Here is a 15,186-nt window from a genome sequence, read left to right as displayed (position 1 = left end):
GGATGCTGTCCCATTCACATCACTGGCCATATCTTCTTACCAATGTTAAATGTTTTCCTCGTTATCATTTTAATATATTGTTTAGTCAAAACACAAGATGCTTCTTAGTTTTTTTTCTGCTCTTAGAGTTTTGGAGCGTTTTGTAGTTCCTTTAAGTTTTCTTACGATTAATTTCTCCATTTCCTAAAATAATGCCAGCAGGATTTTAATAAGATTTGTTTAATGTCTCTGCTAGTATTAAACTCTGACTATATTACCTTCCCTTTGATCTCTGCTGTCGTCTGTCTTCCTGTCAGCTCTCAATGTTTTGCACTGCTGTAGTTTTAATATATTTTTAAATCACCCTTCAGTTTGATCCTTCTGTCATAATTTTTAAAATTCTTTTTGGTTTCTCATTTTATGAATTTTCAGAGGAATTTCTCTGTATTTCAAAATGTCAGTATGATTTTGGTATTTCAAATATTAAAAACATTCTTTTATATTTCTTCACATGTTTGAGTGAGAACATGCTAGCAGTAACTCAGTATTCATGTCTTTTATGTCTCTTCTTTTATTTATGTCAGCATTCCAGGGTCTTAGGGAAGACATTTTTTAAACTGTAATCTTTATTAGGTGTGAAGACTTTTATGTTGTTGTTACTGTTGATTTTTGAGCCACATTGTCTAGGTTGTCCTGGCCGTTCTGGAACTCTTTCTAAATAAGGCTCCCCTTTAACTGAGAGAGATCCACTGCCCCAGCATCTCTAGTGCTGGGATAAAAGGCTTGTACCACCTGGCCTTGACGACTTGTTGTGACATGCCCACACTGGTGAATGCTGCTTGAAGTCTGAGAAGATTGTGCATCTTCTGCTGTTGTATGGATGATTTTCTGGAGGTGTGCTACTCATTACTAGTGCTCTGTGCCGCTCATGGTCATCTTTCTCAATGGTGGACATTGAACTTTATCTGCTTCGACTTCCGTCTGCTTCCTATAGGTCTGTCAATGAGTGCTTCATGTATTTTGAAACTTTTGTTCAAATGTTGATATTCTTTGTTTTGCTTCTCTTCTTACCTGCTATAATTGTGGCCAACCCTCTTGACAGCAAATCCTTAAAAACTTCCTTGAGTCTTAGCAATTGTGTGTGTGTGTGTGTATATATACATACATATATATATATATATATATATATATATATATATATATATATATATATATATATATATGTATATATGTACAACATGGTTGGGACATTGAAGAAACTATACAGTGATGTTCCACTTGGTCCCCTTCCTACATGGACTTCTGATTAAGGATGACAACATGAGAAAATGGAGCAAAACCACGAAAATTATGTACAATTACAAATGAGAGTCAAGGAGTTTGGGGAACAGGGAGACCAGGAGTCCTGCTCTCTCCACTCCTTCCTCACCAGCCTATTTCTACCCAGTCTGCATGATGGCTGAGACCTGGGCAGTGGCCAGTCAGGAGAAGAGCATATCTACATGTCTTCCCCCTAATGCACATACAAACTCAGCAGACACCCTAAGAGCACACTGCAATCTGTAAAGTGGAGAAAGACTGCACCATCTTGCTCTTTTGAGCCGTTCTCACTCTGGCCCTCTCTGCCCATGACGAGCAGGTGGCATTCAGTAAGATCCAGGCCGAACTAGTGATGACACAGCAAGACAGGCTACTGCCTCCCTTCCTGCACCTTCTTTCCAGCCTCCACCAGTGAATCATCTGCTAAGGAGCAGCTGTTCCAGCTGGCAGTAGCTCTAAGCTCTGGGAACCAGCTCCCTTCATCCCTCTTCCTCCATGTCTAACATACAACCAGTGTCTGATTACACTTCACACAAGATGCCACATCAGTGGGCCTGTCTCCTCAGGCCCATCCGTTCTGCCAGAACAGGTTTGTAGCAGCTAGGGTCAACAGCAGACCCAGGAAAGTGGGCAGAGTCAAGACACAGCCAGGGCCAGCCTTTTCAGGTCTGTTCTCTTTCTCTCTCAAAAAGGCTATGATACCTATGAGACTGTTGTTGGAAGCTGTGGCCCTTAAATCTCAAACTCTCTCTCATCCCATATAGTACTTCTGGCTTTACAAAGCTGAGGCTCAGCCACGGGCCTGCCTCAATTTTGGTTTTATGATGACCAGAAGGGTATGGCAGGTGTAGGACTTTAGAGTCAGAGTTAGCCTACACGAGTTTCTGTCTATTTACAGATGAGGAACAGGATCAATCCAGAGAGGCTACAGACCTGGCCAAGCTCGCAAATCAGTGCTGTTGAGCATGACAAGAACTACAGCCCAAGTATTTCAAAAAGCAACATGCTGGAAGAGAAAAGATACCATTTTCTTTAGCTAATGTCTGATAAACTTTACACTCCTTTAGAAGCACGGCAACTGTTGGAGGAACACAGCAGAGGGGTTAAGTAGGTCATATAGTTTTAAGCAAGCAAATCCCCTCTCCTTTGAAGGTACCCTAAACACCCATGATGGGAACACAAAGAACAGAGGCCTAAGGGACAAGACACTTAGAAGCACAGAGAGCATCTCCTTCACTCTGCCTTTCCCAGCATGTCAATTCAGCTTTGGGACACTGAACCTGTGACACTGCTCTACGACAGCCTGTCTAAGGACTTGCACCTCCAGCAGGAGAACTTGTATCTTCCACATTTCTCACCACAGGAAAAGCTGTAGCACTCTGCACTCCTAGTCTTTCCTATTCTTGGGTCTCTACTGGTCCATCATGAGAGTGTACAAGTTTCAATTTACCCAAAGAAATGAACTCAGAGCCCTTCTTCAACCTAAGCCCCAGCAGAATGTCTCCCCTAGATGGCAAGCTGAGCTCTGACTAGGTGCTCATTCCCTGCCTACAATATATAACAGTCCAGTGGGTGAGGAAGGGGAAGAGAGGGGCCCAGGTTACCCCGCAAGCTTGCTGGTAACAAGTGAGGACTTTCTCTGGGGCAAGTCCTGTGGGTTGGGGCTGTGGTCACCAGTCACCAGGTTTTTATCTGCTCCTGCACTCGGCAGCTGCTTGTTCTTCATCTTGGCTTTGGCCATGTTGTAGTCTCCTGAGTCAAAGTACTTTGGAGAAAAACATGCAGTAGACCCTCTATAGACTTCATCCATGGTGCCACAGTATAAGGGTGTCCCATACCTCTCTCTGGAGTCTCTTCATGAGGAAGTTGGAGCCTCCAGGCTTTTGTCCTAGGCTTGAATATTTGGCCGTTAGCTTTGCCTCCTCAGCTTTCTCAGGGAGAATCCCTTCTTTCTCTTGTGTATCTTGCTTCTCCTCCCCGGTCTCCTCCGCAGGGTTTTCTTCTTGTTTCTGGGACATGGCAGAACCGGGACTGTGTAATGCAGGGCCTGGGAGATCAGCCAGAAAAGGGAAGGGGGAGGGGAAACGGGGACAACCTTAGCTGCTGCTCTGGCTCCTGTCACTATGGTTGCTCAGTCAAAATGGCCAGATCTTAGCAATTTGTATTCTTTTTTTTATTTCTTATTTTTATATAGTTGGTGGCTTTGTAATGAGCCATAGTGACAGCCTCAGAGACATTGGTGGCTGTGGAGACGTGAAACATTTTGTCAGGTTGTTTTTAAATTAATTATTTTATTTATATTTCAAATGTTGTCCCCCTTCCCAATCTCTCCTCTATGAACCGCCCACCCCAGCTTCCTTCCTCTTTGCCTCTTAGAGAGTGCTCACCCACCCACTGCTGTCTCACCCCCTTCTCTGGGCATCAAGCCTCCACAGAACCAAAATCCTCCCTTCCCCTCCCCCCACTAATGTCACATAAGATAGTCCTCTGCTACATATGTAGAAGGAGCCATTTATACTTTTTAGTTGGTGGTTTAGTCCCTGGGAGTTCCTTGGGGTTCTGATTAGTTAATGCTGTTGTTCCTCCTAATAGGTTGCAGTCTCCTTCAGCACCTTCTTTCCTTCCCCTAACTCTTCTATTGGGGTCCTCAGGCTCAATCCACTGGCTGGCTATAAGTATCTGCATCTGTCTTAGTCAGGTATGGGCAGAGCCTCTCAGAGCACATTCATACCAGGCTCCTGTCTGCAAGCATACCTTGGCATCAGCAGTAGTGTCTGCATACAGGTTTGGTGTCTGCAGATGGAATGGTTCCCAAGGTGGGACAGTCTCTGGATGGCCTTTCCTTCAGCCTCTGCGCTCTATCTATCTATATCTATATCTATATCTATATCTATATCTATATCTATATCTATATCTATATCTATATCTATATCTATATCTATATCTATATCTATATCTATATCTATATCTATCTATCTATCTATCTATCTATCTATCTATCTATCTATCTATCTATCTATATAATCTCCCTGTGTTTCCTTTAGACAGGATCAACTCTGGGTTAAAAATTTTGAGATGGATGGGTAACCCCATCCCTCAACTGGGGGCCATGTCTATCTAATGGAGGTGGTCTCTTCACTTTGTATCTCCTCACTGTTAGGCATTTCAGCTACTGTCTTCCCCATTGGCTCTTGGAAGGCTCTCACATCCCAAGAGAAAGTACCAGGTCTCTTCCCCACCCACCACTGCTACATATTTCTATTGATTCTCCTGACCCTCTGGATTTCTCTCATATCTATTCCCATACCTGATCCTTTCCCCACCCACCATTTTTTTTCCTCTCTCCCCCTCCCAGTCAGGTCCCTCCCTATCTCTGACTCTTGTGATTATGTTGTTCCCCCTTCTAAGTGGGATTGAAGAATCCACGCTTTGGTCTTCCTTTTTGTTAAGCTTTATATGGTCTGTGAGTTGTATCATGGATATTATGAGTTTTGGGGCGAATATCCACTTATCAGTGATTGTATACCATATATGTCCTTTTGGGTCTGGGTTACCTCACTCAGGATGATATTTTCTAGTTCCATCCATTTGCCTGCAAAATTTTATTAGCTGAGTAGTATCCCATTGTGTAAATGTACCACATTTTCTGTTGAGGAACATCTGGGTTGTTTCTAGCTTGTGGCTATTATAAATAAGGCTGGTATGAACATAGTGGAGCATATGTCCTTGTGATATAGTGGAGCATCTTTTGGATATATGCCCAGGAGTGGTATAGCTGAGTCTTCAGGTATAACTATTTCCACTTTTCTGAGGAGCCACCAGATTGATTTTGAAAGTGGTTGTACCTGCTTGCAATCCTACCAGCAATGGAGGTGTGTTCCTCTTTCCCCAAATCCTTGCCAACATGTACTGTTGTTTGAGTTTAAGATCTTAGCCATTCTGTTTAGTGTAAGGTCATTTTGATTTGCATTTCCCTGATGATTAAGGATGTTGAACATTTCTTTAAGTGCTTCTCAGACATTTTGTTGAGAATCCTGTTTAGCTCTGTACCCCATTTTATTAATTGGCTTTAGTTTTTTGGGAGTCTAACTTCTTGAGTTCTTTATATATGAAGCATTATGTCATCCTTTTAATAGCAGGGTAATACTCTTTTGTGTAAATGTACCATATTTTCTTTCTTTATTCTTCTTTTGAAGATTATGCAGGTTGATTCCAGTCTCTGGCTATATGGATAAAGATACAGTGAACATGGTCCTTGGGTAGGTTGGTGTGTCCTTTGGGTATATGCCCTAGAGTGGTATGGATGGATCTTGAAGTAGTTTGGTTACCATCAATTTGAGGAACTGCCACAATGATTTCCTTAGTTTTTGTAGAAGATCTCACTCCCTCCAACAACGGAGGAGTGTTTCTATTGCTCCATATCCTCTCCAGCATGAGCTTTTATTGTATTACTAATCTTTGCCTATTTTGACAAGTACAAAATCGGTTCTCAAAGTGATTTTGATTTTCCTGAAGGGTGTTGAACATTTTTTAAGTGTTTCTTGGCTGTTTTCTTCATTTAGAATCCTCTGTTTAGATGTGTAACCCATTTTTAAATTGGATGACTTGATTTTTTATGTCTAGTTACTTTAGTTCTTTATATATTTTGGATATTAGTTCTCAATTTGATGTGGAATTGATAAAATCTTTTTTTCTACTGTCTAGGCTTCTGTTTTGTCCAAGGATGGTGTCCTTTGCCTTATAGATGTGTTTCAGTTTTCTGAGGTCCCATTTATTAATTGTTGTTCTTACTTTTTTTTTCCTTGTGATTTAAAGAATGTCTTCTTCTGTGCCAGTGTGTTCACTTTTCTTCCCTACTCTATCTTTTGTCAGATTCATCCTGTTTGGTTTTATATTGAGGTCTTTGATCCACTTGCACTTGAGGGTTACACTGGGTTATAGGTGAAGGGACCTGCTTACATGTTCAAACTCCACTTTACTTTTAGGCCCCATTTTATGTTTAACTTGCTCTTAGATTGAACTCAGTTACTGGGAAAAAAAAAACACCTCAAAATAGATTGCTTAAGCTAGCAATTACTATTCCTATAAAGTTGAAATCATTTCTGGCTAGTAGAAATGTGCCAAGCTGCCATTTTCAAGTGTCAAAAAATTGTGTAACTGCCAAGTAGGAAAGTGTCCTACCTAGTGTAAAGGTGATAATAAGGCAAGGCTTCAACAGCTCGGGACGTTCCACACCCATCCAGTGCTTTGGAGATGTCGGAGGGCTCAAGCTTGAGCTTGAGTAAAGACTCTTTGATTTTGCATACATGTTAGATTCCTGGTAGTCATTGGGGACCCCATGATCTGGGCATAACAATAAATATAGATCCATTTGCATTTTTTTAGATGCAGACAGGCATCCAGTTAGACCAGCACCATTTGTTGAAGATGCTACTCCTTTTCATTTTGTATTTCTGGTGTCTTTGTCGAAAATCAGGTGGCCCTATATATTTATGTGTATGCTTCAATTCATTTCATTGATCAATGTGTCTTTTTTTTTGCCAATATTTTGAGGTTTTTATACTGTAGTTTTGATGAAAACTTGAGATTGGGCCCCATAATATTTCATCAGGCCTGAGAGAAGGGGACTGTATTTTTGGGAATTTCCCTAGATGTCCACTGATAGGGCATAGCAGAGAGTGATGAATCCAGCACTGAGTAGGCTGGATGCAATAAGTACCCCCACCGTTGCTCAGACAGGTAAGCTATTTTGACTCATGGGGTCCCACTCAAAGAAAAGATATGAAAGGAGTAGACCTGATACATTCATTTTTACAACTGCCTTTTGCATTATCTCTGTAGAAACTCTTAATTGAGTCAGGATAGCTTCCAGCATCACTGGGTCACACCTCTGCCTCTTTACACCAGGTTCCATGATGCTACTCCATAGAATTAACACCCAAAACAATTTCCTTTCCAATAACAGACAGAACACCCTTTTACCTGATTAGTGTATTTGTCTCTATGTGTGCTCAATAATCCTCCAAATTTCTTTTTACAAGAAACATAATGAAATGAGAGATGCTCAAGAACTATACTGGATACTCCAGGACCTGTAACTTCTGGTCAGGGAGCATCACTCATCATAGTTCACACACATCTTATATTTCCTACTGATTGACTCTGAAAACAATCTGTCTGGACTCTTTCTGTCACATATTGTTATCCAAGAAGAAAACTCTCAATTAATGTGCATGAAGAATCTTACTTCTCCCTAGTCAGTGTCCACACTCAAGGCCCTCTAGTGACGAATGTTTTAGAAAAAGCAGCAGAAAGACGTAATGTCTTTGGGAATCCATCTTACCACAGTCATCATACAAGTGAATATTCAGTTTCCCTACAACTAAACAAGCTAAAATTCACTAAAAGTTCAGGTACATCACCCATGTGGTTCTGTACAAAATGGCTAATTATAGTCCATTTTTTTCAACATTGAACTAACAACCGTAATCAACATGCATACAAACCAGAACAGCAAATAGAATCATAAAGTGTATGCATGACATGTGATTATACAGCTAGCTGTTCTCATTACAATATGGTAACACAATTGAGGTTGCTGTTTCCTAAAGATTCTGAACAATATGTTTATGAACAAAGTAATCCTAAGTATATATGGCATTCTAAGAAAGAACAGATAGTTTGAAACCCTTGAAAAGATTCAGCCAGGATTTCAAAATCAACTAAAGTTTTGCTGTAGATAGACTAGTATTGGTGGCCCACTTTGTCACTGTTGGCCCCAATGTTCCCAGGTTAGTTGGTTCTATATGCTTTCTTGTGGTATCCTTGACCTCTCTGGCTCCTTTGATTCTTCCCCTTTTCCATGGAATTCCCCAAGTTCTACGTAGTGTTTGGCTCTAGGTCTCATCCTTTGCTGCCATCAGTTGCTGGGTAAAGCCTCTCAGATGACAGTTATGTAAGGCTCATGTCTGCAAGAATAGCAGAAAAATCCTTAACAGTGTCGGGGATAAATTCACATGGCATAGGTCTCAAACTGGGCCAGTACTTGTTTAACCTTTCCCTCAATTTCTGAGTTGATGTGGGAGAAACCTGTCTTGGTGGATAAGAGATACTCTCAGGAGGACTAGGAGAGTGACTGGGAAAGTAAAAAGTGGTGGACACTCCAAAACTAATTAAGGAAGAGAAAGGGCTAGGTTTGAAAGGGTTTATGGGAACCACGTGACCAGAAACACATGTGCAGTGAGTGGGTCTATAGGAAAATTCACCTTTCCCTTCCTTTCCTGGCGGCATATCTGGGCTTAGTTCTTCTGGGAAACCTAGAAATTCTCAGACTGCTTCCTGGCTGCAGTTCTGGGAAAGTGATTCACCAACATAGATGGAAGAACCGCAGCCTGGTGGCCCTGGAATCTCTCAGGTCTGAAGAACTTGGGGGCTGGGAAATGAGCTTGATCTGGGGTGTGTTTTCCACATGGTGAGGATACTCCCAAGATCTGGAGAGTGACAGAGTGTGGAACCATGAAAAGCAGTCTGTTTTGGTTGAGCAAGGCTTGCTCTGTATACCCAGTAGAAAACTCTACTAGGGATAGAAGAGTGAGCCATGTTCCCAGAGACAGTTGCCTTACACCACAGAGCCCCCAACTCCATAATTCAGTGACTGTCAGTCACGCAGACAAAGCCCCAAGCTCCTGGCATTCTAGATGCTCCTCCCCAAAGCCACACTGCAAGATAGCCCAGCCCACTCTAAAAGGGGCTGCTTGGCCCCTCCTCTCTCTCTTAAGGTCTCTTCTTTCTTTCTTTCTTTCTTTCTTTCTTTCTTTCTTTCTTTCTTTCTTTCTTTCTTTCTTTCTTTCTTTCTTTCTTCCTTCCTTCCTTCCTTCCTTCCTTCCTTCCTTCCTTCCTTCCTCCCTCCCTCCCTCCCTCCCTCCCTCCCTCCCTCCCTCCCTCCCTCCCTCCTTTCTTTCTTTCTTTCTTTCTTTCTTTCTTTCTTTCTTTCTTTCTTTCTTGACATCTCTAGCCTTTCTTCTCTCTCTCCCTTCCCCCCTCTGTCCACATGGCTATGGCTGGGCTCTCTCTTTCTTTTATCTTCTCTCTTTCTCTCTGCCTTTCTACAATAAAGCTCTAGAATCATAGACCATCTCTGCTCATAAAGGCTTGAACTACTTGGATGATGGGATAGGCTTTCCCTTAAAGGCCTCCCTGCGCTCCACCCATGGACTGGTCAGAAGACTCTTGCCAGTGTGGCAACCACCTAGCGCACCCTCTCTCCTTGTCCTCTCCTCTCTTCGGCCCCAAGGCTAGCTGAGCCACTCACCGGGTCCCCACTTTGTTCTCAGCTCTTCTGTAGTGTCCAATGGTGTCTGGGATGCCCAAGACTGAGAACCTGTTAACTCTTGCCTCCATGAGGCCCAGAGACCTCAGACTGCCCCTTGCCCACCCCCTGCAGCCTGGGGTCTGTAGCTTCCCACAGCCAGACACCCACCAGGGCCTCTGCATCTGCCTGCCCAGAGCACCAAAACTCTGGCGGGATGCCAGTTTTCTCCCACTCTCTTTATTCCCCCACACCTGCTGCCCTACAATAGAGAAAAGAAAAAAGCTTGATGGACTCTACAGAGAAATTAAGGAATGGAAAGTTCCTGTTTTGAAAGTGTTTAGAGAAACCACATGACCAGAACTGGGCTAGGTGTAGTGGGAGGGTCTAGGAGAGCTGTTCTAATGATCCAGGCCAGACAGAAATATCCACCATTCCCTTTTGTACCAGAGCAGCCATGTGATCCCTGGCAGGTGTTGGTTACCCTGGCATTGTTCTTTATAAAACACTGATAATTCTCCTCAGAAGAACTTTCCAGCCTGGTATCCTGAGAAAATCAGCAGTCAGCAGTGCAGTGGCTGGAACCACAACCTAGCAGCCCTACAACTTCCAAGGTCAGAGATGCTTCAGGGCTGGTATAATCATGGTCAATGATTCATTGAAGAATGACACCCCAAACTCAAATATTATGTAAATGCAAAGAGTGTTTTGTTCTGCAGAATTTTATAACATCCCACTTGGGGGGGGGGTCCACCTGGAAGGATGCCAAAGGAAATGATATGTTGGAACCAGTATGTTGGATGGCAAGCTTGGGGTCAGGTGAATGAAGGAGAGCAAGAAAAATAAAGGCTCCCCCTGTGGCTGGAAGATGTCTTCCAAATAAGGGTACAGGACAGTTTGACATAACTAGAAATGAGTGACTGAGAGAAACACCCCTGAATATGTAACTGAGTAGTGCAGTCTGGTAATGCTGGGCCCCTCTCCTGACAATAAATAAACAAGTAAAGGTGCAGACTTTTATAAAATCCCACTTGGGGGGTTCCACCTTGGTAGGATGTCAAAGAAATGTTATGTTGGAACCAGTATGTTGGGTGACCAGAAGGAGGAAAGGGCTAGCAAGTTTGGGGTCAGGTGAATGAAGGAAAGCAAGAGAAATAGAGGCTCCCTCTGTGGCTGAAAACCCAGCACTCAGGAGGCAGAGGCAGGCGGATTTCTGAGTTCGAGGCCAGCCTGGTCTACAGAGTGAGTTCCAGGATGGCCAGGGCTATTCAGAGAAACCCTGTCTTGAAAACAACAACAACAAAAAACAAACAAACAAACAAACAAACAAAATCTCTTTAAGGATACAGGACAGGTTGACACACCAGAAAAGAATGACTGAGAGAAGCACCTCTGAATATGTAACTGAGTAGTGGGGTCTGGTAATGCTATGCCCCTCTCCCGACAATAGGTAAACAAGTAAAGGTGCATCTGCTCTTTTTTTTCCCTTGATCTGTGTTTTCTTTTTGTAGTCCTGTCTGTCTTTGAACTGTAGAATTTCCAATCTCTGATTGGAAGGGTGAGTATATGGGGTGTTAATACTACGGAGCAGGAGCAGGAAACCTGCTAAAGAAGGCAGAAATGTAACTCTATGATACTGGACCTGATATTAACTCAATTAAAAAGGTATATAGACATAATGCAGCATACAATTGCAGACATGAAATGTATCCAGTCTTCTTTAATATCTTTTCTTTGAGTGAGATCCTCTGCATCAATCTAAAGTTACCTATCTGAATGTGGGTGGGAGGTTACTTATTGAATTCTGGGCAACTCCTTATTGGTTCTATCACTGGAAAAATGTTACCTTCCACATTTTGCTCTGAACTGTCAGTAGACATTTAGGGAAGGTCCAAAACTCAGAGGCCCCTTTTCTCACTCAGACTTGATAAACTGTTGTTCTTCCCATGTGGGGCATTGGGCTATACACGGACAGTCTGGTGTCCAGTTGAGCTGAGGTCTGAACCCCAGAGTGGTGATAATTCACCTACATGGCACTGTAGGCATTCCCTTGTGTCTCCTGGAACTCTGGCTCCAGTTGAAATTAGTGCCCCTACAGCCCCCACAGGAGAAGTATGGCTTTTAGTCACGTAGGCAATGTCCCAAGCTTCTGACCTTCAGGCTAAACTCATCCTAGTTACCTAGCAACAGTAAAGATAACAGCCCACCATAAGAGGGGCTCCTTGGCCCCACCTAGCTCTCTTACTCCCCTTACTCTTCTTACTCTCCTCACTCCACTTCTCTCCTCTCACTCTCTTACTCTCTCTCCCTCTTGCTCTCTCTCTTTTACTCCAGCCTTTCTTCTCTCTCTCCTTTTCTGACTTCTCTCCTCTTGGCCATGGCCGGCCTATCTCTCTCTCTCTTTCTCTACCTTCTCTCCTTCCTCCCTGCCTTTCTACAATAAAGCTCTAAAACCATAGACTGTCTCTGTTTATCAAGGCCCGCTGCGCTTGGATGATGGGATAGGCTTTCTCCTAATGAGCCATATCTAATCTCCCGATAGAAGGCTTTCCTGTGATCCAGTCAAGGCCTGGACTAAGGACTCTTGCATGCATGAGAACCTCTCTCCCTCTGCCCTCTCTCCTATAACCCTGGGGCCCGAGGGTGTTGCCCCAGGGCCCCTGGTTTGAGGGGCTGCCCCTTGTTCATCCCCCGTCGAGTGGGGTCAGTGGCTTAGATGTCCACCTGGTTTCCAGTCGAGGCTAGATCTTGAACCCCGGGAGAACCTGACTGGTGGTAATTCTCACCTACATGGGACGGCAGGCTTTCGATCATGTCTCCTGGACATCAGGCTCCTGTGCATAGCCTGTTGCCCCACAGTCCCAATCTCATCAGGAATTAGTTGTGCAGATGAACACAAATGCATATTCAGCCCAAAAGTATGTTCACTGCATTCTTCTCCATTCTCTGGCTCTGGCCTTTCTATTTTTCCGTGAAACATCAACAAGAAAAGGAGCTTTAATTCAGGCAATAACTAATCCTGACATCAGGAGTCTGTACAGATGTTTGGAGTTCCCTGGTGGTTAGTGAATACTCACCAATAACCTAAATTACCTTTGCTTCATCATCATTGATATACCAATGCCACAGTTGAGGCACATTAACATTTAATCCTTTGTAAACTATAAAACAAGACTCTATTATAGGCTGTAATTGCTATTTTTGGTTGTCAAGATGAGTACTACTGGAATTAACTCTAACCTAAATGACTGCACACTTATGTGAGGAATTTTTCTTGATTCAACTATGCATAGAATATTAATTCAGTTCTTTTGATGTGGGAATATCCACTTCTTCCTATTTGTCTTTCTGTGGCTGAAAAGTTTGTTCATTCACTGGCATTAGAGCCAGGTTCTTTGGGATTGTAATACATACTACAGCTATTGGAACATCCAGCCTCACAGACTGAACAATTACAGCATTCTCTGACTTTGCATTGGTAGACATAGATCTTTTACACTGGTTAGTCAGAATATTGTAAGACACTGTAATAACTGCTCTTCTTGTGTGTGTGCATTTATGTACTGAAATCTAAACCAGATTCATGCATTCCTTTTGTTTTCTTCATTTAACGACACTGGGTTGACTAATGTCTGAAAATTTTCTTGTTATTTTCATATGACCCAAAATAAACTGCTATGTTCTTTCCTATGCAGTTGTAATTAGACTAGGTATACCTATACAATACAGGAGAAACTTCTAATTTCCACTTCTGTCATCTATTCATATCTGTAAAGTCACTACTGTTTTTAATTTTCACTTTACTAAATCTACATTCTCATCTCATACAATAAAATCCGAATATATTTTTCCATCCCACATGGAGGCTGACAGACATCCATAACTTAATTTCCAGAGAGCTGTTGCTAACCTCAATTTACAGCATGTGCAAATACAGAGTACTTCAAACATGTTGAAAAACACTGGTTCCTATCATGTGAAATTCAAACTCCAAAGAAAAAACTTAATAATAATGAAAGTGTGAAGGAGACATAAGAATGCTTTTGCCATATTCTGTTTCTCTAGAAATGATTCTCCAGCCATCATTCTCAATCTTTCTAAGGCTGTACCACTTTAGTCCTGCAACCTTTATTTCAGTTCCAGGTATGTATATGTGTATATGTCTGCATGTGAGCAGACCATACTGGAAATGAACAGAGGAGCGATGTTTCAGTTCTTAACACCACTGGAAATGTGTGTTTTCCAATGGTCTTAGAAAATCCTTGTGAAAGCGTCATTCAGCCCACAACTCGCTCCGAGGATCAAACCCCACAGGTTGGGAACAGCTGTTCTAGAGTCTTCTAAAATGTATTATTTATTACTGTTCATGATAATAATGACACTCCCATTCTTTTCATCTCTTTATTTTGTCTTCACATCAATACAAATGATTTTCATTATGTTTAGCCTCTTGTAAAATCAGGAAAATTTGTATCTCTAGGTTTATTTTCTGGAACTTCTACCTTTGAGAGTTTTTGTAGTTTCTATAGGTTCTATTCTTTAATGATCACATTTGCCCTTTCCTAAAATGATGTTCTCAGGACTTAGAATCTCAGAAGTGTTTTAAGTCTGTTTTTAATGATTTCCCATTGATATCACCCGTGGCCTTTCTTCAAGCCAATTCTCTTGTTTTCATTGCTATAATTTCAATGGATTTCAAAACCTTGGTTTGTTCTTCAGAAAAAATTTTTTTTAATTCAGTAGTTCCTCAAAATCTCATACAGACTCAGCATTTTGTTATGTTATGCAGAAATGCTCCATTCCTGGTGAAATGGCTTGTTTAGAATTCCTACCTCAGAGAAAGTCTGTTTTTGCTTGTTTTGCTTTATCTGAATGAGAACATGAAAGCTGTCAGTGTTTAGATGTCACATGCATTTTTCAATATCCCATTTACTTTTCTGTTCACATGCATGTTGGTCAATGATTAATTCCCTTTTTATAAGAATGTACTATAATTACTCATTTCATACTGAACCACATATGTAATATAGTTGAATCTCATATAGATTGTTACTTCTGTGGTTGTTGAAAATAGCTGTGCACTGGTCATCATGGTGGCAGAAGTAACTTGGATTAAACTGACATATTTTCTCTATTTCCTATCTTTAGTCTCTAGGAATTGTTGTAGAGAACCTTGAATGTGGACACTGACATAGCAGAGAGGGGATTTCAGTGCATATTAGGTGGGCATTTTTTTCATGCTGTACAGTATCGAGCATTTTTAATATATGCTTATTATCCATCGGAACTGTCTTCTAGCACAAGCTTTTCAAATCATATGCTTCTTCATTGAACTCATTTATTTGCATCATGCCCCCTTTGTTTATGTTTTACACATTCTGTATTGTATCATTCCATGAATAGCAGCATAGTATATCTGCTCTATGGGGTTTTTTTCATAATTTTGATTTTTACTCTTCTGTATGTTTTAAGCTGCTCATTCTTTTTATCAGCTAACTCTTCTAGGAATCAAAGATTGTGAATCATTAGATACTGGGAAAGAATTAAGTCCTGTTCATATTTTTTTTATCTGAATATAT

The 15,186-nt window shown here is 41.7% G+C and overlaps 1 pseudogene; it reads right to left on the bottom strand.

Moving 5' to 3' along the window:
* Gm5224 (predicted pseudogene 5224) lies at positions 1,174 to 3,444 on the bottom strand (annotated as a pseudogene).

The sequence above is a fragment of the Mus musculus genome, chromosome 17 (genome assembly GCF_000001635.26).
Source record: "Mus musculus strain C57BL/6J chromosome 17, GRCm38.p6 C57BL/6J".
Lineage (NCBI taxonomy): Eukaryota > Metazoa > Chordata > Mammalia > Rodentia > Muridae > Mus > Mus musculus.
Note: the sequence above shows the minus strand (reverse complement) of the source record. Positions and strands in the feature narration are given on the sequence as shown.